Raw genomic sequence first — 23,647 nt, 5'->3', positions numbered from 1 at the left:
TTTGGAGGTTTATAACTCAGCAAGCTTTCGAACTATCTACACCAAACTCGGCCAGCTCCTTTAGGGTGATACTCTGAACAAAGGTTTAAATTAGTGTACCGACTGTCTTTCCGGTTGTGCCGCAGTCCTGCCCACAATATATGCAAAATCAAAAAACCTTTTACAACATGGATATGTGACATATCAAAACACTCAGATCAATGAGGGGAACTTCCTCACATGTATTCTGATGATGTCACGTGACGTCACGTGTGTAACGTGGAAATAAAAAAAAGTTGCACAACATGGGCATCTGATATATCAAATCACTCAGCACAATGAGGGGACCCGACTCGTGGGTATTCTGATGACGTCACGTGATGTCACGTGACAATCAAAAATTAGCACAACATGGACATGTGACATATCAAAACACTCAGTCAAATGAGGGGAACTTCCTCAAGAGTATTTGGATGATGTCACATGCTTGTCTCCACTTACCTACAAATGTTTTGGCACCCTAGCTTTCTGTCCACTTGCCTCTGAAAGCAACACTAACCCTTATGTCCACTTGCCTCCAAAAGCACCATCCTTTGTGAATACTTGCACCATCAAAGCCAACATCAAGGTTTGTCTTGACGAACTTTACAAATCTAGTTTTTTTTTTTTTTTTTGGTGTTTTTTTACACATGAATAACAAATCAAGAAAACAAATTAAGAGCTGACTACATTAAGAGATTAAATACAATCATGATGATTTTGCAGAATTGACTACACCAAATGTTTCACAATGTGTTCTTATTGTTAGAAAACAATTAAGAAGAAAAAAAGAAAAATATAATCAAAACCATCACTCTGTGGCATAAAGATCCATTTAATCTTGTAATCACCAATGATTTATATCAATGATACAAAAAAGATACACAAGATTGAGCAGAAATATGTGAAATGTGTCTATTTTTATGCAATACTGTTAAAAATATGAAGAAAAACATACACAGCTAAATAGTCACCTTTTTGTGAGTTTGTGTGTGTGTGTGTGTGTGTGTGTGTGTGTGTGTGTGTGTGTGTGTGTGTGTGTGTGTGTGTGTGTGTGTGTGTGTAATTTAATCGTTTACATTTGAATTAAACTTTTTAGATTACTTGATTGCTTCATTTTTGAACAATATATTACCAATTTAATTTTAAGGTTTTAAAGACCACAGGATGGCCCAGAGGCATCCATTTTAATGAAGTGAAGTTAACACAAATGTAGGTTCAAAGCCATTACTCTGAATAATGGCTGTTAGATTTTTATCATGTGTCTCTCAGGAAAAGCATCCTATCAACATCAGAAAAAAGCAACAGTCAATTAAATACTGATGTTAAACCACAACATGATCGTAAATACTGTACTGCTAAAGGAATAGGCAAATAGAGTAGTGAAATGTCACAAATGTCTGGTTTAATACTGAACATGAATTAATACCCAATGGTCTGGACAAATCTGTCAATCTAGCCACAGGGGTTGCAAGCCAGTTATTTCTGTGCCGGTCCCAAGCCTGGATAAATAGAGATGGTTGCCTCAGAAAGGGCACTTTGTGTAAAACATGCCAAATTTAAACATTTTTTTGAGGCTCAAGTTAACAACGACCGCCATCGGCACTGTTGACCTACAGGGTTCTGGCGGAAATTGGGCTACTGTTGGACAAGGAAGGAGAGGAGGGAGAAAGGTTCATAGGCGAAGAGAGAAGAGGAAAGGCAGGAGTATAGGTTTGAGAATAGGGACTCTTAACGTTGATACAATGACAAGGAATGGTAGAGAGCTGGCAGACATGATGAAGAGAAGGAAGGTAGATATACTGTGTGTGCAGGAGACTAGCTGGAAAGGAAGCAAGTTATGTTGTTTCGGAGGGGGATTCAAACTGTTTTATTATGGTGTGGACATAACAGAAATGGGGTAGGAGTGATAGTGAAGGATGGGTTTGTGAGGAATGTTGTAGAGGAGAAAATAGTGTCAGAAAGGGTAATCAGTTTGAAGTTACAAATTGAAGGGGTGATGTTGAATCTTGTCAGTGGCTATGCTCCACAATTTGGTTGTGAGTTAGAAGAAAATAAAAGATTCTGGAGTGAGTTAGATGAGGGGATAGAGAGTATTCCCAGATGGGAGAGATTAGTGATTGGAACAGACTTCAACAGGCATGTTGGTGGGGGGGAACAACGGTGATGAGGAGGTGATGGGCAGGTTAGTTGTTAAGGAAAGAAACCTAGAAGGACAGATTTTGGTGGACTTTGCTAAGTGGATGGGAATGGCCGTAGTTAACACATATTTCCAGAAGAGAGAGGAACATAGATTACATATAAGAGTGGAGGAAGGAGGACACAGGTAGATTACATTCCATATAGCCGAGGCAATCTGAAGGAGATTAATGACTGCACGGTGATGGTAGGAGAGAGTGCAGGTAGACAGCATCAGATTGTGATGTGTAGGATGTCGCTGGTGGTCAGGAAAAATAGAGAGATAAAATAGAAAAAAAAAGTGGTGGAAGTTGAAAAAAGAAGAATGTCGTGAGGAATTTAGACAGAAGCTGAGACAAGCATTGGGTAGTCAGGATGAGCTTCCAGATGACTGGGAAACTACAGCAGAAGGAAGGAAGGAAGGAAGACATAATATAGGAGGGTGCTACAGTATGTGTGTCATCTGGAAGAAGAAAAGGAGATAAAAAAATGGTATTGGAACAAGGAAGTACAGGACAGCATTCAGAGGAAGAGGCATATGCTAGCAGAGGAATATGCTAGAGCAAGAAATAGAAAGGATTAGAAAGAATGAGGTAAGAAAGTCTCTGAGGAGAATCAAGGGTGGAAGGCTGTTGGTCCAGATGACATGCCTGTATAGGTGTGGAAGGAGAGATAGCAGTGGATTTTCTAGGAGAGACAGCAGTGGAGTTTCTATCTAGATTGTTTAACTAACTGATTTTAGAGACTGAAAAGATGCCTGAGGAATAGAGATGAAGTGTTCTAGTGCGGATCTTTAAGAACAAGGGTGATGTGCAGACTTGTAGCAACTGCGGAGGTATATAGTTGATGAGCCACACAATGAAGCTATGAGAATGAGTAGTGGAAACTAGACTAAGAAAGGAAGTGGATATTTGTGAGCAGCAGTATGGCTTCATGCCCAGAAAGAGCACCACCGATGCATTTTTTGCTCTGAGAATGTTAATGGAGTAGTACAGCGAAGGTCAGAAGAAGCTGCCCTACATCTTTGTGGATTTAGAGAAAGCTTATGACACGGTGCCAAGAGAGGAGCTATGGTACAGTATAAGGATGTCAGGAGTGGCAGAGAAGTACCTCAGAATAGTTCAGAATATATATGAGAGGAATATGACAGCACTGAGATGTGCCATAGGTGAGACAGAGGAGTTCAAGGTGGAGGTTGGCTACATCAAGGTTCGGCTTTGAGTCCCTTCTTGTTTGCTATGGTGATGGACAGGATGACAGATTAAGTCAGACAGGAATCTCCATGGATCTGTAGTGAGAGTAGGGAGCAGGTGGTGAAACACCTGGAAAGGTGGAGGTTTGCTTTGGAAAAAAGAAGAATGAAAGTTAGTTGTAGTAAAAGGCAAGACATGTGTTTGAACAAGAGGGAGGGAAGTAGATCATTGAAGTTACAGAGGGCTGAGGTCAAGAAGTTGCAGGAGTTGAAGTATTTGGGGGCCAACCATCCAGTGAGATGTGGGAGTGTGAAAAAGAGGTGAGGTGAGTATACTGTAGGTGGGGGAGTAGGTGGAGGATGTCAGGAGTGTTGTATGACAGAAGAGTGTTAGCAAGAATGAAAGGAAATGAAAGGAATACTGTATGGGTTGAAGAGTGTAGCAGTGAGGAAAAGACACGAGGCAGAGATGGAGGTTGCAGGGATAAGGGTGTTGATGTTCTCTTTAGGAATGACGAGTATGTACAGGATTAGGAACAAGCTCATCAGAGGGACAGCTCAGGTTGGCTGTTTTGGGGACACGGTCAGAGAGGTTAGATTGAGATGTTTTGGACATGAACAATGGAGGAAGTGTAGTTATATTGGTAGAAGGACATGAATTGGTGCGAGAGTAGAAAAAGCAGCAAGTAGAAGAACAAGAAGTCTGTTCAACTCTGTCATTAATAAATAAATAAATAAATAAATAAATAAATAAATAAATAAATGGTAGGCTGTTTGCTGAGCATAATATAAGAGCATATTATATAACGTTACAGTCTGGTTATTCTCTTCAATTAATAGGTGCACAACATATTGCATAAAGTAAAAATGACAAGAAAAGAAAAAAATTGACAGACAGTATAATTATAGAATATATTTGATAAATAATTTATTTAAATGTATTAAATTTATGAAATTTTATTAATTTATTAAAATTTTAATTTAGTTAATAAATTATATATGTATTTACAATATAAATGTCCTTTCTGTAGATGTGTACTATATGGTCAAAAAAAGTCCAATCATGTAACCAGGAAATTAATTTTAGTTTTAACATGAAGTATTTTGTTGAACTGCTCACTGATGGAGACTTAGGTGCAAAAATGTTTTTGAAAATTGTAGTCCAAAACCACCTTCATGGTTTCTGAGTTGTATTAATGTCTGTAGAGGTCAGCCTCACCTCTTCTCACCTGCAGATGGAGTGATATGGAGCAAACAGCAGGCCTTTGCTCCAGAAATCTTTCTATTATACACCTGGTGGTGGTGTCTGCTTTCACTTTGTGCCAGATTTAGAAGCTTCCGATTCTCTGCACAGTGGTGTCTACAATGGGAAAAATATATATATATAATTCTTCCCAAAAACCTCAATACAGTGGCCAACTTCAGCAGTTGCTGTCAAGCCAAATCCATGTGTGAGCATAACATTTTATGTGTAGGAATTCAGCCAGCTGTGCAGTGTCATTGCATATTCGCTTTCCCGATTTTAAATGTTGGTTTTATTCTACAGCATGGGTTCTGCTGTGTCACTCAGATGATGTGAAAAATATAATTTGCTATACCTTGGTTCTAGTGTGCTTTAGCAATGGTGTTGTGGCATAATGTGTTTTTTAAAACTTGCAGTAAACTTGAACTGTAAAAAAATAATCTTTTTCAAATATGTGAGCTAAAAAATAGAACAGGTAAAGATACACAAATCACATTTTCTATATGGTTGTAATTTTTTTACAACAAAGATTAGCCAACTCTTATGATTTTCTATTACACTTACTGTATATGGAACTGTACAATAAGCTTGATGTTGATGCCCTTATTGCAAGTTGGGCTTTGTCACACTTTTTCTAGATCTCTATACATACTGTACAGTATCTCACAGAAGTGAGTAAACCCTCACATTTTTGTAAATATTTTATTCTATCTTTTCATGTGACAACACTGAATAAATGACACTTTGCTACAGTGTAAAGTAGTGAGTGTACAGCTTGTATAACAGTGTAATTTTGAGGTCCCCTCAAAATAACTCGACACACAGCCATTAATGTCTAAACCGCTGGCCACAAAGTGAGTACAACCCTAAGTGAAAATGTCCAAATTGGGCCCAAAGTGTCAATATTTTGTGTGGCTACCATTATTTTCCAGCACTGCCTTGACTCTCTTGAGCATGGAGTTCACTAGAGTGTCACAGGTTGCCACTGGAGTCCTCTTCCACTCCTCCATGATGACATCACGGAGCTGGTGGATGTTAGAGACCTTGCGCTCCACCATCTTCCATTTGAGGATGCCCCACAGATGCTCAATTTGTGGCCAGCGGTTTAGACATTAATGGCTGTGTGTTGAGTTATTTTGAGGGGACAGCAAATTTACACTGTTATAAGCTGCACACTCACTACTTTACATTGTGGCAAAGTGTCATTTATTCAGTCTTGTCAACTGAAAAAATATAATGAATTATATTATAACAAAAATGTGAGGGTTGTACTCACTTCTGTGAGAAACTGTATCTTGGCTTGGTAATTCACAACCACGAAATTGTCTTGTTTGACTGAATATAGTGGTGCTGTGGAGTTAATGGAATCTGGTTTACATGTTCCACAACCTCCATTGTTGGGGTTTTGATGCCTGCTTCTAGCGTATGTATGCCTGGTTTTCATGTTGTTCTTGTGCTTCATGTGGTTTCCTCCAGGTACTCCAGTTCCCTAAGTCCAAAGACATGCACTATACACTGATTTAAACCTCTAAATTATACGTAGTGTGAATGCTTGTGTGTACAGTTGGGATATGCAAGAGGTTCCTCTTGACCCCTTTGCAAGATAAATAGCACAGCAAATGTATGGATAGAGTCATGGATGGATGGATGGATGGATAAATTCAAAATAATAAGCATCAACATTTTTCTTTTAAAATTCCATATGACTGATTTAAACAATAATTTTGATATGAAAAGTATAATGTAGAAAAGGCCTATTTTAAAATAGCCTAGTTAATTTGTTCTTTTTCTCAATAAAGCCTAGAGAAGACTTGTGATGTCTACTCACTGTGTGTTCTTGAAGCAACCGATCATGTAGTACACAGTACCCAGCAACAATGTGATCACAGAGGATCCGATATTTTCAAGCATGGTTGATATTCTCGGCGATGAATCACATAGTGTGAAACCCTCTGTGAATAGTTGCAAGTACAGTGTTGAGAAACATCCAGTGAGAGCCTGAGAGAATATTCATCTGCTCTCATACACTACAAATTCTTGAATCTAGTTTATCTATTTCTGTAGGATGGTGGTGGAAAATAGAAGCACAGTAACAATGCTTTATTTGAATGTATTTAGTATGTCATATGCAAATATTTGTTAAGAAGATTATATTAAACCCACACATGAATCATACTGGCATACAATACAAAAATGGTGTATATATAATATAATAATGGGCTAACCATTAAGCCTTTCGTTTTTGTGATCAGGTAGCTGAAAGATCAGAAAGCTGTATTGGAGAAGATGTAGTCCATTAATAGAGTTTTATTTGTAATTTTACGCCTGTATCACAAAGAAAATAAGACTCTCGCTGGCTAAGCTGTCACCCTGAATTCAAGAATTTCCCTTGGGTTGTACAATGGCATATTTGCATCAGAGAAAATGCATAAAATCACAGCCCCTGGAGTTTGAAAATGAGTAGAGTTTGGGTGTAAGGTTTTCAATCCATTTCTCAATCATCTGAAGATTCTTCAACAGGAAGGTTTATATATTGAACCGGTTGGTGACAATATTATGGGAATGTTGTTTTTTTATTCTGTCAGTTGGTAATCTTGGTGTAGCATATGCATAAAAGTTTCAGAGAAATCTTTGTACTAAACATCATTCATCTCAAAGTCATTCATCACGTCAACCCAGTACTAGGCATGATGACTATGAGGTTTAATCAAACTATAGATTTTTTAAGAAGACAGAGCATAAATTGCACATTTCAAAGTTAAATCTTACAAATATTGCCTAACAAACAAAATCTCATGGAGGCATAGGCTCTTGGCTTACCACAAATTTTGAAACCTTAAAGTTAATAAGCTTAGGACTGCAATTGAAACAGAATATAAAAATATGATTATGTACTCTCACACAACAAAATATTAACCTAAAGGTTTCTGTTCTGGTGTACTAGAATTACCAGATTTGGTCAAATACCTGAATTTGACAGAATACATAATATTTTGATAATAGGCAATATTGTGTTATTCAACATTAAAAAGCAGTGTTTATACAGTAGCACACTTAGCATCTTCATTTCAATTCAGTTTTATTTGTATAGCACTTTTAGCAATTAACATGGTCACAAAGCAGCTTTTCAGAAATACAAAAATTCAGTATATTTAATTTTTCAGTTTGTACATTTATCACTAATGAGCAATCCAGACCTTATGCCTCAACAATCTGAAGACCTCAACAATATGAAGATATGAAAATATATATATAAATAATAATAATAATAATAATAATAATAATAATAATAATAATAATAATAATAATAATAATAATAATAATAATAATAATTAAAGTAAATAAAAAATCCAAACAAGTTCTCAAGAGTCAATGGAGAAGACAGACAAAGCCTTGAGGCTTCGCAGAGCTCGCCTTTGCCAAACTTAGTCCCTGCTAGTTGAGCTAGCGAGCTACCAGTCCATCGGTAAAGTCCATGCATATGGCGCAGTAAACTACAACTTAAATCTCTGTTTGCTGGAGGTGATGTCAACTTGTTTCCGATGTTTCCTTCAACAATGGATGAAACTTTACACTGAGTGTTCGAACTGAAAACCCAACAAGATGCGTGATACTTATCACAGCACAAATTGTACATTGACCATCAAGTTCACCGTGTGCATACTGTACATGTGCGCAGATATAGCTTTTTTCTTCTAACAACATAAAAATTGATGAAAATATTGGTTAATATACTTACAGTATATACATCCAATGCTAAAACAATGCAGCTGGAAAGTAGATCTATTTACAGATCCTGAATTTGCAACCTATCAATCTTTTCCTGAAACAGCTACTAGAAGGAACATGACACTTGAAGGGGACCTGAGACCGAACCAGGACAAATCTTTAATGTCTGACTTCAAATTAGAAAAATCTAATTAAGACACAGATCAGAGCCACGCTAAGCTAGATGTGTCATTCTATTAATTTATTGTGTAATTTAGACGTTTAAAGACTCAGAAAATGAAAACAAAGCCTATGAGAAGAACAAAGTCATGCTCTGTGTGCCTTGTGAAATAAAAATGAAAAGACTTGAAGCTGTGTAGTCCTTCAAAACATACCCTAAAGATTTAGAATTTGAAAGTGCAGCAGCCTTGGTTCACAAGCATTCTTGTCAGAGCCAGGATCAGAGAACAGTAGTCAAGGATGTAAAATAAGCCTTTAATACAAAATGGGGAATTATAGTCAAAAGTCATGAAATGCTGGACACTTTTAAATATAAGTGTATAATAAAAAGAACAAAAAGAAACCACACAAAAATGTGTGAAAGAACCCAGGATTTTGGAAATAGTTTTTGTTCTTCCTGATTATTAAGCAGGAGTTGATAAAGTGTAACTTGAAAGAATGAAAGCAGCAATAAAGGAAGAGCTGTAGAAAAAGAATTTTAACATCTTATCAACCAAAAGATGGGTGCCATTATCTGTCTGAAAAAAAAAAAAAAACTTAATGCTGTGACAGGAGGTAAAAACACCAGTTGGCAACTTGAAATAGTAAAAAGACATGCTGGATGTCTCAGCATGGCAGTTGTGCTACAAGCAGACAGCCACAACAAACATTGTGCAAACATTATTTCCAGCTCATTCTAATAAAGATACACTACATGAAAATTTCTTTTTCCTGCTAAAAAAATGCGTTATAGCAAGAAATAACATCTGAATAATGAGAGGCTTTGCCTGTGTTCTATAACTTGCTATGTAATTGCATACAAATTTACCCTACAGAGTTATTAAAGTCTATCCATCCACCCATCCATCCATCCATCCATCCATCCATCCACTCACCCACCCATCTATGCAACCATGTAAATATCTAAACATCCATCCATCCATCCATCCATCCATCCATCCATCCATCCATCCATCCATCCATCCATCCATCCGAAATCCATACAGAAATATAAACATTTTAATAGAAATTACAAAGTTACGAAGTTTCTTCTTCTTCTTTCGGCTTTTCCCTTCAGGGGTCGCCACAGCGAATCATCTCTCTCCACCTATCCCATTCTTCTGCATCCCCAACACTTGCACCCAGTAGCTTCAAAAAATGTGAAGTTTAAATGTGTATATTTATCCAATGAGAAAGCCAGAGGCAATGGTGGCAAGAAAAACTCCCTGAGACAATATGAGAAAGAAACCTTGAGTGTAACAAGACTCAAAAAGGAAACCATCTTCATTTGAGTGACACCAAAGAGAATGATTATAAGTAATGTCTTTTCTACAGCTAAGAATTTCACACTAAGACTTTGGAACACTGGGAGCTTGGGAGTAGCATTTAGAGAGAGAGAAAGAGAGACAGAGAGGGAGAGAGAGATAGAGAGATTATATTAGGTATGCTTGTGACCATCTAATTGTTGTGGGGAAGTCGTGGCCTAATGGTTAGAGAGTTTGACTCCTAACCCTAAGGTTGTGGGTTCGAGTCTCGGCCAGCAATACCTTGAGCAAGGCACCGAACACCCCCAAATGCTCAACGGCGTGGCAGCATAAATGGCTGCGCACTGCTCCGGGTGTGTGTTCACGGTGTGTGTGTTCACTGCTGTGTGTGCACTTTGGATGGGTTAAATGCAGAGAATGAATTCTGAGTATGGGTCACAATACTTAGCTGTATGTCACGTCACTTTCTTTAACTTTCACTAATGATTGAGGACAATGTACATTATGTGCAAAGTGCAGGTTTGAACTCTTTCAAAACTAGCTTTGACAGCATAACTAAATTGGGGAGCCAAAAGGGGACAGACATAAGGGATTCTTGGGACATACAACATCCAGCCAATCCACCGTCAAACATCCAACCTGAGTAACGTGCAAGTGTGTGTGTGTTGGGGTAACCATACAGTCATCCATCCATCCACCCATCCATCAATCCATTTTAATAGGTAACCATGCATCTATCCATCCAACCATCCTTTCATCCATCTATCTAAATATCCATCCAGGCATCCATCCATCCATCATCCATCCATCCAATCATCCATCCATCCAAACACTCACTTACCCATCCTACAGTACTATCCTTCCATTAATCCATCCATCCATCCATTGAACAATCCAATCATACAATCATCCAGCAATACATCTATCCTTTCATGTAACTGTGTAAAGTGCAGTGAGCAAAAATCATCAATCCATCCAAGCCTGCATTATCCACCCATCCATCTAACCATGCATCTATCCATCCATCTATCTATCTATCCATCCATCCAGCTAGCCAGCCAGGAACACCCAAAATGACTTAATCAGATTAAAGTAAAAAGGTCACTACCAGTGTGGATGCAGGGCAACTGTGTAAAGTGCAATGAGCACGAACCAGCCCTGAAGGAATTCACTGAGTAAGAATTGCATGGATTAAAACACTTTGTTGAAGATTCAAGGCTTTGATTGAAACATCAGGGGTTTAATTCCATGTAAACTCACCTGTAGTAATACTGTAGTGTAGCAATTTTTATTTTGCAAATGTAAGCAATTGAAAGTATGCGGGATTTGGCCCAAGTGGGTTTTGAAATACGTAAACAAACAAGCAAATAAATAACTTAAAAAAAAATGACACAGAGGTGGGGTGTATAAGGTAGATTCAGAGTTCAAAACAGTGACTCTTCTATCTCTAAGTAAATAGAATATTCCATATGATACATTGCATTTTATGATAAATTATGGCATCGCCTCCCTGTGATTTATTTGTGCATACAAAATGTACACAAGTTTACCTTAAAAATACAGGAAAACTAATACATACCAACAATAAATACTTGAAGTTATTACTCCTTAGGTTTCCTAACTTCATTGCTGCCATAGCAACACCTATCAGTGCTAACAGAGACATCATTAAAATTATTTAGTCCATTGATTTAAAAGGATCTCACCACTAAAAAATAATAGGATTGTGTGTTTGTTAAGTTAAATCCCTATTTTTGCTTGATGTTATGAAAATGTAGTTTTCAATACTATACATCATTAGTATAAGATGGAATGTAAAAGAGATATCTTTAATTAATCCTTGAACACAGCATTCCAAGTGTCAGTCAGAGATATTACACATAGAGTACATGGAAATTCATTTCAGATCTGATATCAGGACAGTACCATCATTGCAAATGCTGGTGCCTGGTAGACAGAGTTGTGTTTGTGGTAGTATTATTGCTGTTATTAGTGTTAATTTTAATATAAACTTATTGTTTAAAAATTCTATATATTTGACATACTGTATATCATGAATATAAAGTTCAAAGTCCAAAAAGCTCAGGACTCTTGGCCAGATTTCGTTATTATCAGAATCTACTGTAGGCATCATACTGTAGGCCAGAAGCTAATGTGGGTGGTTTCCAGATTGCTAAATTATACACATTTTCCAGATTGACGTGGATTTAGATCAAATTGAAAAAGTATCTAGTTAGATACTTTTTCAATTTGATCTAAATCCACGTCAATCTCAACCAAAGAGAATAAAATTTATGGGGATGAGGTTCAACAATGACAGTAAAATAAAAAGGAGTCATTCTCTGAATGTGATCATAAACCTGTTCCCATTAAATTTTCATTGTAACAGTTTAAATATTTTCAAGAAGCCCACATACAGTAGCTGACAATATTTTGCGATGCGGCATAGCATGCACATGGTGTAAATGTCCTGAAATCCAGAAGTAAACCGGATATGTCAATACTCCAGTGACAGCGCCGTCTGGTAGACTGGGAGAGGAATACCCCTGCCTTGAACCTCTCCAGATGTTCTTCTTCTCAGGTACCCCCTGGGTCATGGTGCTGGGTGATCTTGGTGTGACTGGTGGAATTGAGTGGGGTTGAGGATGTCATTGATTGGCATTGACATACCACCTTTGGTTTGTGGGTGGTAGGTGAACGTAAGAATTTTGTTAATTCTCAAATTATGATGTGAACTGGACTCACACTCATGATGTGAACTGGACTCTGTATTTAAAGTTCCGGAATACATGTTTGAACAAAGCCATGTCCATAGCGGTGGCTGGGCCCTTTTTGGGAATAAGTTTGCAAGCTTTTGAAAATCAATCAACAGCTACTAATACTGCAGCATAACCATGAGGGCAAGGCAAATCCATAACAAAAGGTCTATTCCTATGTGTGACCACAGGGAATGCACTAGTTGTCTTCCATAATGTCTCATCATATTGTAGCTATAATTGTGTGTGTATATATATATTCTGCATTTCTGGTTAGTTCACTGGGTGATGTTATCGGGTCATCTGGAGAGGGCATCTTCTTTCCCATTTTTGGACAAAGGTATATACGTGACAATGAAATTAAAATGAGTGAAGAACAATGACCAGAATGCTTTCCAGGGGTTGAGACATTTTGTGTTTTTAAAATAGAAAAGTTTTTATAGATCGTGACAACCTGCAACAGAAATCGTGCCCCATCCCAACCAGTGTCTCCTCAAGAGACACCTCGATAGATAACAATTCACTGTTACCAATATCATACTGTAATTTTCTTCGGCCAGCGTAAGCTTTTGGGAGTAGAAGAAACACGGGCTTCGATGCTGAGTACACATAAGATTATCTGGGTGGATGGCAAGCATGATGTGTTGTGAGATCGTGCTATCCTTCTCCCAACAAGCTAGCCTTCTCTCTCTCTTGGAAAGTAGCTAACAATTCATCCTGATGAATCACCATGACCTAGAGCTGGCAGATATCTGCTAGGTCTAGGGCAGGCAAAGTATTTTGTGAGAGATGACCTGATGCAGTGGATGAACGATCCATGTGCAGGGGGTTAGGGTTACAAACATAGAACAGAACAAACAGTGCCCAAATCAACAGGCAAAGGCAGGGTCATCTGAAACAGGCACAAGGTCAGAAAACAAATTATCAAACAAACTCCGGCAAAATTACAAAGCAGAAAACCAAGAAACAGAGATGGTACATACATGGATAACAATCAAACAATGGAGTAAACAAACATAATTAAATGTCCTGAAACCCAGAAGTAAACCAGAAGTGTGAATACTCTGGGCACAGCACCTACTGGTGGGCTGGAGGAGGACTGGCAGGGTGTTGTTACATGAATATTGTATTGATACTGCTGTGATTAATGATGTGTACTTTGCTATGCTGCTGACAGAAAATTTGATATAATGAATATTGGTTATTAACTGAACATTGATTTTTAGTTTAATTAGTCACAATTTCCAAACAGAAAATAAAAATATAATTCAAAAATCTGAACATTTTGCTATTCATCAAGTCTGCCTGTTTTGAAAATAACTCAGTAATGAGACTCATACAACCTTTGGAAACACGTTCTGTTTCATATAGTCTTCACATGACAGAACATAGCAATATTAGGTAGATGAACAAACAAATACAGTTAAGTAACACTGTAATAGAGTGCTTTAACTTGAAACTTGTAACAAGGCTAAGAAAATAAATAAATAAATGAATAAATAACTAGACAGACAGTACCAGTGAAAGTGTCAGGAAGGACAAATGCACACAGTGTACACAGACTAGACAAGATCTACATATATTGTAGATGCTTGAACTGCTCCACTGGCATTTAGTACGCAAATCGGGATGCTGAAAAGCAATGAAGCTTTGGACCAAAGCCAAACTTATGGACAATACCTTATTCTCAGGAGAGCTAGTTGTGCCTTTCCAGTAAAAACACTCACAGATAATGACACAGCTGTGTTGAGAAGCTCATTCACAGGGCTGAAAAAGCACACTGCATGTGCTTGTGTTTGCTACATGAGCTCTCCTTAAGACTTTAAATTATACTGTTATTATAAATACTGCGCAAAAGGTCACATCAAGTCTGAGGCGAAAAAAACATGTGGGTCCCTTATGGTACATGTCTGAGGTGGTGACAAGGGTGTCTTGTGTCAGCAGCAATGGCATAAGTTACCACCTCCTATTTTCTCTGTGAAATCTGTGTTCCCATGGAAATACAAAGACAGCAACAGAGGGAATGCAGTTAATTGCATAAGATGTATGTAAGGGAGTTAGGCTGTCCTGGAAAGACCTTTCTCTTTTTAATTAGTATCCTAACAAGGCCTCTGATCAAGACATTCCAAAATACAATTTTTCTGTGTGGCTACAGAGGTGATATCTTCATATATTTGAGTTGGAGTTTATTTATGCCGTCTCTGCATTCTATGCTCATTTGAGTCAAGGCATATAATCATAAGCAATGATAAATAGTGCAAAGTAAATCTGACAGTCATTGCTTATTAGAAATATAATACAATCAAACAAAGATTAATGCTATGATCTCTTCATATTTAAGGGTCATTACTAATTATCTACTCGGCTAGTCCATTATTGTTCAGCAGCACACGTTAATATGACGATAATATTGTGCCATTGTTAAGGTACTGTACATCATATGAAACACTACAAAACAGATGGACTAGCTTTCGCTCACTTCACATCTCAATGAGACCTGGGTGCCCATGACCCAGTTGTTGAATCACAGATTGTTGTTACTTGGTCCACTTTTGGTATGTATTAACCACTGCATACCAGGAACACCCCACAAGTTCAGCTTTTATGGTGATTACTCCATATTATCACTGACTGAATAGTCTAGCCATTACAATATGGCCCGAGTCAAAGTTACCCAGTACCCTTGGCTTGCCCATTTATTAATTTTATAAAAATACACTTCCAAGGTTACTTGCTGCCTAATACATAATACCGTGATCCCTTGTTTATCGCGGTTAATGAGGACCGGAACCCTTTGCAATAGGTGAAAATCTGCGAAGGCCCTAAGTTTGACCTTTTCACTGATGGTCATATTCTTCCTCTTCCTCTTGGGCTCACTAGAGGAATCTTTCGCAGGGGCACGGCACTTAGGAGGCATTGTAAGGGCTTAACGAAAATTTTATTTCGAACACAATACGCAAGACACAGTTGACAGCAAGAACGAGAGTGGTGAGATACAACAAGGGAAGAAGCTGGGAGAGGATGCGATGATGCGCAGCCAATCAGCTCAGATCTCATGCCGGGAACCAATACTGGTAGACAGAGTACCAATACAGATCTCATGTGCCTTGTCTACATGCCCATGGGTATGTACAAAGCCTCTGAGAGAGTTTCTCTCTTTGTCTGGCATCCTGGGAAACCGTTTTTTTTTTTTTTTTCCACGAATATTTTTGAAAAATCAGCGATGCACTGAGGCTGCGAAACTTGAACCGCGAAGTGGCGAGGGATTACTGTATATCCTAAACTTTGATAGGTGCCATTAGAATTAGATTCAGTTTCAGTGGTTTTAATACAGTATATGTAGGATACAGACTGATTACACATTATATAACTAACATTGATTGAGCAAATAAATAGTCAGTTGTATTGAAAGCAGTAAAAAACTTTGCAGTTTGTAATGTAATATGTATGTAAGTAATAAAACATGGCTACAAATTTTAAACTTTTCAACTTCACCGTTGTGTGTCTTATAACATAAAAAAAGAAAAGTGCTTACATATCTAGTGTTATCTAGTGCTTTGTATCTACGCATAAATGTGACAGAGCATCAGAAACTATAAAAGGAAAATTTAGAATTCCTCATCAAGAGAAGTGATTTGACACACTGCTGTGACCTTTAATCAAATTGCCGATTGTTATATAATCTATAGTATGTGATTAGCATTTCACATGTTCAGTGTTCAAGTGGAATGAAAAAAATTGTGAATTTTTTAATTTATACTGTGATTGAAGTCAAAAAAATATAATTTTGGCTTTTTTTTTAACTGAATGGGGGCATTGGCAGCATTTCTGATCCAGTATAGATGTGTTGCACCATGCTTAAAATAAAGATAACAATAAAAAAACTAAATAAAATATGCAGCCATTATTATAATCAGACATGTAAACAACCAAGGCCACATTGGGATGAAATTAATTTACCAAATTCAAATAAATAAATAAATCCTTCAGAGTCCTAACCCTATCCATAATGAAATTAATGGTTCACACCATTGTAGGCCTAATCACACATTGTGTGGCTTAAAATCAAGTTAATGAAGGCTTTTGATTTGTTACAATACTGTGCATTAGGTTCTGGTGAGATTCTATTATTCATACACAAACAGGACTTTTGAGGAATACAAGAAGGAATTAAAATGATGAGTTACAGTAACATGTTTGTTCCATTCAATCTTTTAGAAATAAATGTATAAAGTATGTTACAAATTCCAAGAGAAAGTAGTGAGGTGTCCTTGGTCTTATATTGGTTTGATAAAGATGCATATCAAAAGAGAACGTCTGCTTTCCTGTTCTGTTAGTCACAGGTGCTTTTTCACTAAAATGTAATGTAACCCATTTGAAAGGAGATGTTTTTAAATTTTTAAATTTTCTTAACACATTAGGCATAAGTGATCTGTGTCTGATTGCTGGCACAAGGGGTGTTTACTTCAATACAAGCCTGATCACTGCTAAATCATCATAATTTGAAAGAGAATAATATTGCGCTTATGTGGCTTAAAATAAAGAAGAAGAAGTCTTGTTTTGAGTACAACGTTTTTGGACAATTGTGAATTCTTTTCTTTAAACACACAAACAGGATTTTAATGCATTTAATGCATTTCTAGTGCAAACCTCTTATTAACAAACGTTTGTTCCAGTCAAACTTTCCAATGGAAACTTTAGCTTATACAGTGTTATAGAGATCCAAAGCTCAACAGGAAGCGAAAGAAGTGAGGTGTCCTTCAAATTCTCTTGGCCTGCTAAAGATGCAGATGAAGAGAAAATCTCCCCTTCACCCCACTTCGTTTTGAAGTTTCAAAACCACAGCAGGATACCCAGCAAATAAGGGGATCAAATTCTGTTTGATGCCATTTCTTCTATCTCCACTGCAATTCCTGATTGTGCATTGTGTGAGGGAGCTGAGGTATTGCCAGTGCCAGCTTCAGAAAGATAATATTACTGCATACAAGAGGTCAATAAAAAGTGATTCTTTATATAAAAAAAAAAGTGAATCTTTATAAGCTTGCAATAAACTCTTCATTTTTTTCTGAAATGTGATGAGCAGTCTATTATGTATATTAACTGTAACATGATACTGCTACAGAAAAGCTGATCAAAATGTCACATAGTCTACTATGAATGGCATACTGTATAACAAGCAAAATCAAACACTAAATGCCGTTATTTTTTTCTTTTTTTTTTTACTAGTATTTTAAATGTTTATCCAACATACAATCTCCTTGGACCATATCACAATGCCATGTTTGTCCCACAATAAATCATAATATCAAGTATGGACCTGGACTTATATCTTATCTAGGCTGTAAGTTTGTGTGTTATAGAAATCAGAAGAGTTCCACTGACATCACAGGTCAAAGGTTTTATATGATTGAGTTACAGCAGCAGTGCTCCAGTTTTCTCAATGCTACAGACCAATGTATGAGCAAAAATCTTTAGACTAGAACACATCCTGAGGCAACAACATTCTGTCCTGGATCTAGCCTCTAAATACATTTATTTTGGTTAAATTATTGGAATTGCTGTTAACTTTTTTATTGTTATGTTCTGTCCTAGTTTTAGGCTATTAAGGAAGCATATTATAACAGTTATTGTAGGAGGTAGTAATCACTGTGCACATGAAATGTAACATGATAGCTCTGGGGAGAAGGATGGAGGAAATGTTTTTTTCTTTTCTTTTCTTTTTTTTTTTTCACATTGCATCAGAGTAGAAATATGTACAAATAATAAAGAGTGGTCCATAAATTAGCTACAATAACTGTAACAGAAAATGGAAGACATGTAGCTACTTAATGCAAAAAATGGGGAAATATTTATTCAGCAGTCACATTATAAGTGACCTTCCTCTTCTGTCTCTGTTTGACTCATGTTGCTAACAAACTACATCTTTAATAGTTTTTGACAATTAGACTGAGTCAGCATTTAAGTAGCAAGCTTTTGGAAAGTGGCCATGGAGAAAAGCCAGAATTATTTTAATGTGCATGGTAATGTTTGTCAGAATTATAGGATTGTAAAGGAACACTTAAATCTTGCAGTTTGTAGTCTGCTGCTTCAATTATGGCCTGAAAGTGCTCCATTCTATTTGTTAGACAAAGGATGAATAAAAAAAAAAAAACACACATACAATGTGATGGTTGTTATATTAGACAGTAGGGTGTGCTGTTTTGTAACTCTAGGAATTTTGGGAAAAATAAAAATGATCAGATCAATCCTCTTTTCCTCCTCCTACAAGGTCATGCACCTTGTCGTTCTGTACAAATTACAGCCTCACCTGATTGTAGTCAAACAATCAATTAAATAAGACATTTAATAATCTGGGTATTATGTTGGGAAAGTTAAATGTGATGAATGTTAAATGCAAGAAATTTTTAAATACAGGTTTTAATCTGTGTATAAATGTATAATCTAAAATATAAATGAGTAAGGAGAGCTGGTTGACTTCACCATGTGAACCATCATAATTTGGACAATATTATTGCACTTTAAAATCTGTAGTTGTAATATTTGTTATTACTGTAACTAAATGTTTATATTTTTGCACTTGGCTGATGCAGATAACATAGAAAAGCAAATTAGTTTAGTGTGGCAGAAGCCTATACTGCCAAAATATTACAGATAAAAGTTTACACATTTTTTTTTAATTACTAAAATAATATGTATTTTGAGACACTATTAATAGGCTTACTGCTCTAATATTTATAGATTTATATAAATGTAAATATTTTTATAATTATTTATATCACACTGATAAATTTTATATCAACTACAAGTACTACTATTACTACAACTAATAATAATAAAAATAATAATCATAATAATCATAAAAATTGGAAATGGCAGAAAATCTGTTGCAGTTTTTGCACCCTGTTAACTGTACATGAATCAGACCGAACACTGGATAATGAATCTATTTCTGATTATATGGAGCTAGGATTAAAATTGTGTATATATGAATTATATACATGTTTTTTGTTTGTTTACATTTTTGTTTACAAGAAAAAGGGATCTGCAGGTTTCAGATCAGTGTCCAATATTTATATCTTTTGGGATGGTAAGGCTTTATGATACTGTATGTTACAGCTCATCACGTGATAATGTAAAAATATAAGGCTAGTAGCTGACATGAAATAGTGCAGGTAATGTTATAGATCTTGATAGCTGATAAAAGTATTTAAATATCAATTTTATATATTTGAATTGTTAAAATTTTCTCCTGTGGTGTTTTTAATAACTTTAGATTCATATCAATCATGTTGGCATCGTTTTGAAATGACTAGAGGTAAGATTTGTCTTTTCTTTTTATTGAAATCATGCACTCTCTATTTTTCTTTGGCAATCTGGAAAGATTTACCTTTGACCTAGTTTACACAGTCTGTCATTTTTATTTTTGTATTTTATATTTAGGGCTCTCAATTAAAAAAAATTCTTACACCTAGCAACTTCAAAATATTGAAAGCATTATTGATAAGAATCTGAATTCACCACAAAAAAGGAATATATATATATATATATATATATATATATATATATATATATATATATATATATATATATATATATATATATATATATATTGTGTGTGTGTGTGTGTGTGTGTGTGTGTGTGTGTGTGTGTGTGTGTGTGTGTGTGTGTGAAAGTGTGTGTGTGTAATTTAAATCATATATAATTGAAATATATGAAATTTATTTTAAAATACTTTTTTTAGATTCCTAGATCCACAATGTTAACTGAACTATTTAATGACAGCCACTAGCGAAATTCAATTATCAGGTGATCTGTTGTCACATATGATAGGTCTTTGCCATCCCAAAAGACTTAATATGTCTGACATTTTGATCTAAAACCTACAGAGCCTCTGAGGTGCACACTAATGATTAAATCAGGCACATGGGTATGTAGGGCTCTGGGCAAGAGCTTCAGAATTGGAGCTCACCAACATCTGTATAATCAATAAAAATAGTGTATATTACATACATATTATGCATAAAATTCAGCAATTAATTTCTACATATCAGGGCAAATTAGAGCACATTAGTATATAATGTCATGATTTTCAATTAGCTATAATATTATTTGTATTAAGCTCTAAACAATGGACATAAGCTGTATGGAAATATATAAAATCATGATATGAATTTTAAATTTATACATTTATCAAAGTATCCCTATCCAGAAGTCACAGCAGAATGGAAAAGGTCCCTAAGATGATATGAGGATGAAAGCAGAATAGAAACATATTGCCTTCTGTAACTGTGTACTATATGATGAAAAAGTGCAATTATTTCAAAACTTCTCATTGTAATTATAGTCCTATAGCTATCATTGAAATTTTAGTTCAAAGACATCTTCATGGATCCTAAGTGGTACCGTTCACAGTATTCTCATGTACTGTATTTTTAGGCTGTCCATGTGGGGCCATTCTCAGCAGCAGCAAGTGATTTCCAAATGAGAAGAACTCCAACCCTCCATTATCTTACTGTATGAAATGTGGATTTGATTGCCAAGTTGAATGCTCCTAAAGGTGTAACTATGGGAAATGTGAGCTTCAACTTAACTTTGCAAGACAAAAGTGAGCTAGACTGCGGCAAGGTAAATACTCGGTTATCAAAAAGATCCACTTCCTTCATGGGCAGCATTTGATTAACTCCATGAAATGCTTAACTTGCATGTAAAACTGCAAGCCCATCCATCATGTTGTCAGTTTCATGCATGATTGAAGCCTAAACTCCACAGAAATCTATGCAAATCGTACACAGACACACACACATTTACACACACTTCCCTTCCAGTAAGCTGTTTTTTTAACCATTATATAAAATTATAATCAGTAAAGTTATGATTAATGTAATGCCACTAATGAAACAATGACTGGAAACCTGAATAAACACAAATTACGAGTTAAGGCACTGTTTGACTGTCCAAATGTCTGACATTTCTTCATATTTTTAAAGACATCTTGTTTTAAATGGAGCAGTTTTTCAGAAACCTTAACACCGTCATGATTTTCAGTGCCATCAGTTCTCTTTATAATCTTAAGCAGGTTGTTGCTTTGTTTTGGACAGAAGTGCCAATAGAACAAAAGGAGCTTGTCTGTAGTACACATTTCTACTTTTATAGTCATATTGCTTTAATCAGAAAAAAATAGCTTTCAAATTTACAAGATGATTTACAATTAAATAAAAACTTAACTAGAAAGAACTGGTAAAAGTTTGACTCTTCTCATTTATCTTTTCTGTGCAGGAACAATAATGATTCATACTTGAAGTGGGTCAATAACATGACCTACAATATAATATTAAATGTAGGCAGTACAATAAAACCCCTATTATTAATTCAAGAGTATTTGAAAGACAACAACTGGAAGCTTGATATTCATGAGCATGTCTGAAGAATGGCCATGTGAAGAGTCATCAGTAGTTAAGAGAGTTTTTGTGTAGAACCGGTGTTTTTTTGTTTTGTTTTGTTTTTAATATTAGGGTATGTATTTTTAATTCTTAAATAGTCTGGAAAGCTAAGACCCAAGCATAACATTTTAAAGTCTGATTTACACCAATAGTGAAAAATTGAGAGCTGCATTTAAATAACGTATTCCAATTCCACCAAAATACATAACCTACCACTACATTTATAACCTGATCAACAATGGAAAAACAACATCACTGACAGATTTTATGGCATTTAACAGATTCCTTCATACAGAGGAATGTACAGGTCTCTATCAATAAATACATCCTGAAACTGGTTTACAGGGTCATGGACTAATAGTATGTTCACACATACATTGATTTTAAACATTCTAGATGGAGATATTTACAGTATAACCCATTTACCAGAGTAGATATGCATAAAAAGACAAAGGAGAAGCGGTGTGTGCTCATTGCCACAGATCGTATGCACTCTATTGTCTTCACTCCCAATGAAAATTGCTGCACTAAGTAGCATAATGTTTACATAAGGTAAAAGTTTTCTCTACTTTGTTGCATTGCAGGACATGCCCACATCCGGTTTCCAACATTCACCAGCTGTTAATAAGAATGAATGGCCTCTGGTCACTTTGTCACGACAAATCTCTGTATGTGTGAGTGTAGCATGAGTGTATTATCAGTCTAAAGCTCTCTGTAGGGGAGGTAACATAGTAAGAAAAGCACAGAGACAAAACCATTTTTAAGTACTAATTTAAGTGCTTCAGAAAGAGGTAAGACCTTAGACATTGTTTCAAGGCTGAAATTTTTAAATATTTATCAGTTTACAATGGGAAATGTGTTCACACTTTGATTATAAACATCAGACACATGAGTCTCTGTCTCATCATCTGAGATAAAATTCAACTCCTCTAACTCATTGTGGCATTTAAACCCACGTTGTCTTTCATCACCGTCTTTTTACACAACTAATCTCTGTTCACGCTTACATCAGTGGGCAGATAATCGCAGATTAATTCAGTCAGCGCTGTTGACTAAATTTCTTTTTTTATCCTCCTATTTAAAGGCTTTAAAATGTTGTCCACTGTCAACTGTACAGAATGTGTACAGAAGCATTCTTATCCATTTAGATCATTTAATGCCATAGTAAATTGTTAAATTGTACGTTAAATTGTTTAGTTTCTCTGGCATTTTTGTTTTTTTTTTGCAGGCAGCAATCCAGTGATGTGCAACTTTGGTAAAATACAATTATATTTTCCTAAAGTTAAGGGGGAAAAAAACTGTTCTAATCTTATCTAAAGTTCTAAAAAAAAATTATATGCCTGAGTTACATATACGTAACCACCAAAGAAGTGTGCAAGGCCAATACTTTTGTTTTTGCTTGAAATGATTCACGACCCAATGGCATAACCAAACTGCTGCATTCTACTTTTGTCATGCTTTTCCTGGCTTGTGCTGCAGCTTATTTCAGTTGGTTTTGGAAGGTGTCTCCCTTCAGTCTCTTCAGAAGCTGAAATGCTCTTCAATTGGGTTTAGGTCTAGTGATTGAATTGGCCAGTCTAAAACCACTTCCACTTTTCCCCCCTGATGAAGTCCTTTGTTGTGTTGG

Source organism: Tachysurus fulvidraco, chromosome 5, assembly GCF_022655615.1.
Source record: "Tachysurus fulvidraco isolate hzauxx_2018 chromosome 5, HZAU_PFXX_2.0, whole genome shotgun sequence".
Lineage (NCBI taxonomy): Eukaryota > Metazoa > Chordata > Actinopteri > Siluriformes > Bagridae > Tachysurus > Tachysurus fulvidraco.
This window is presented reverse-complemented; position numbering follows the sequence as displayed.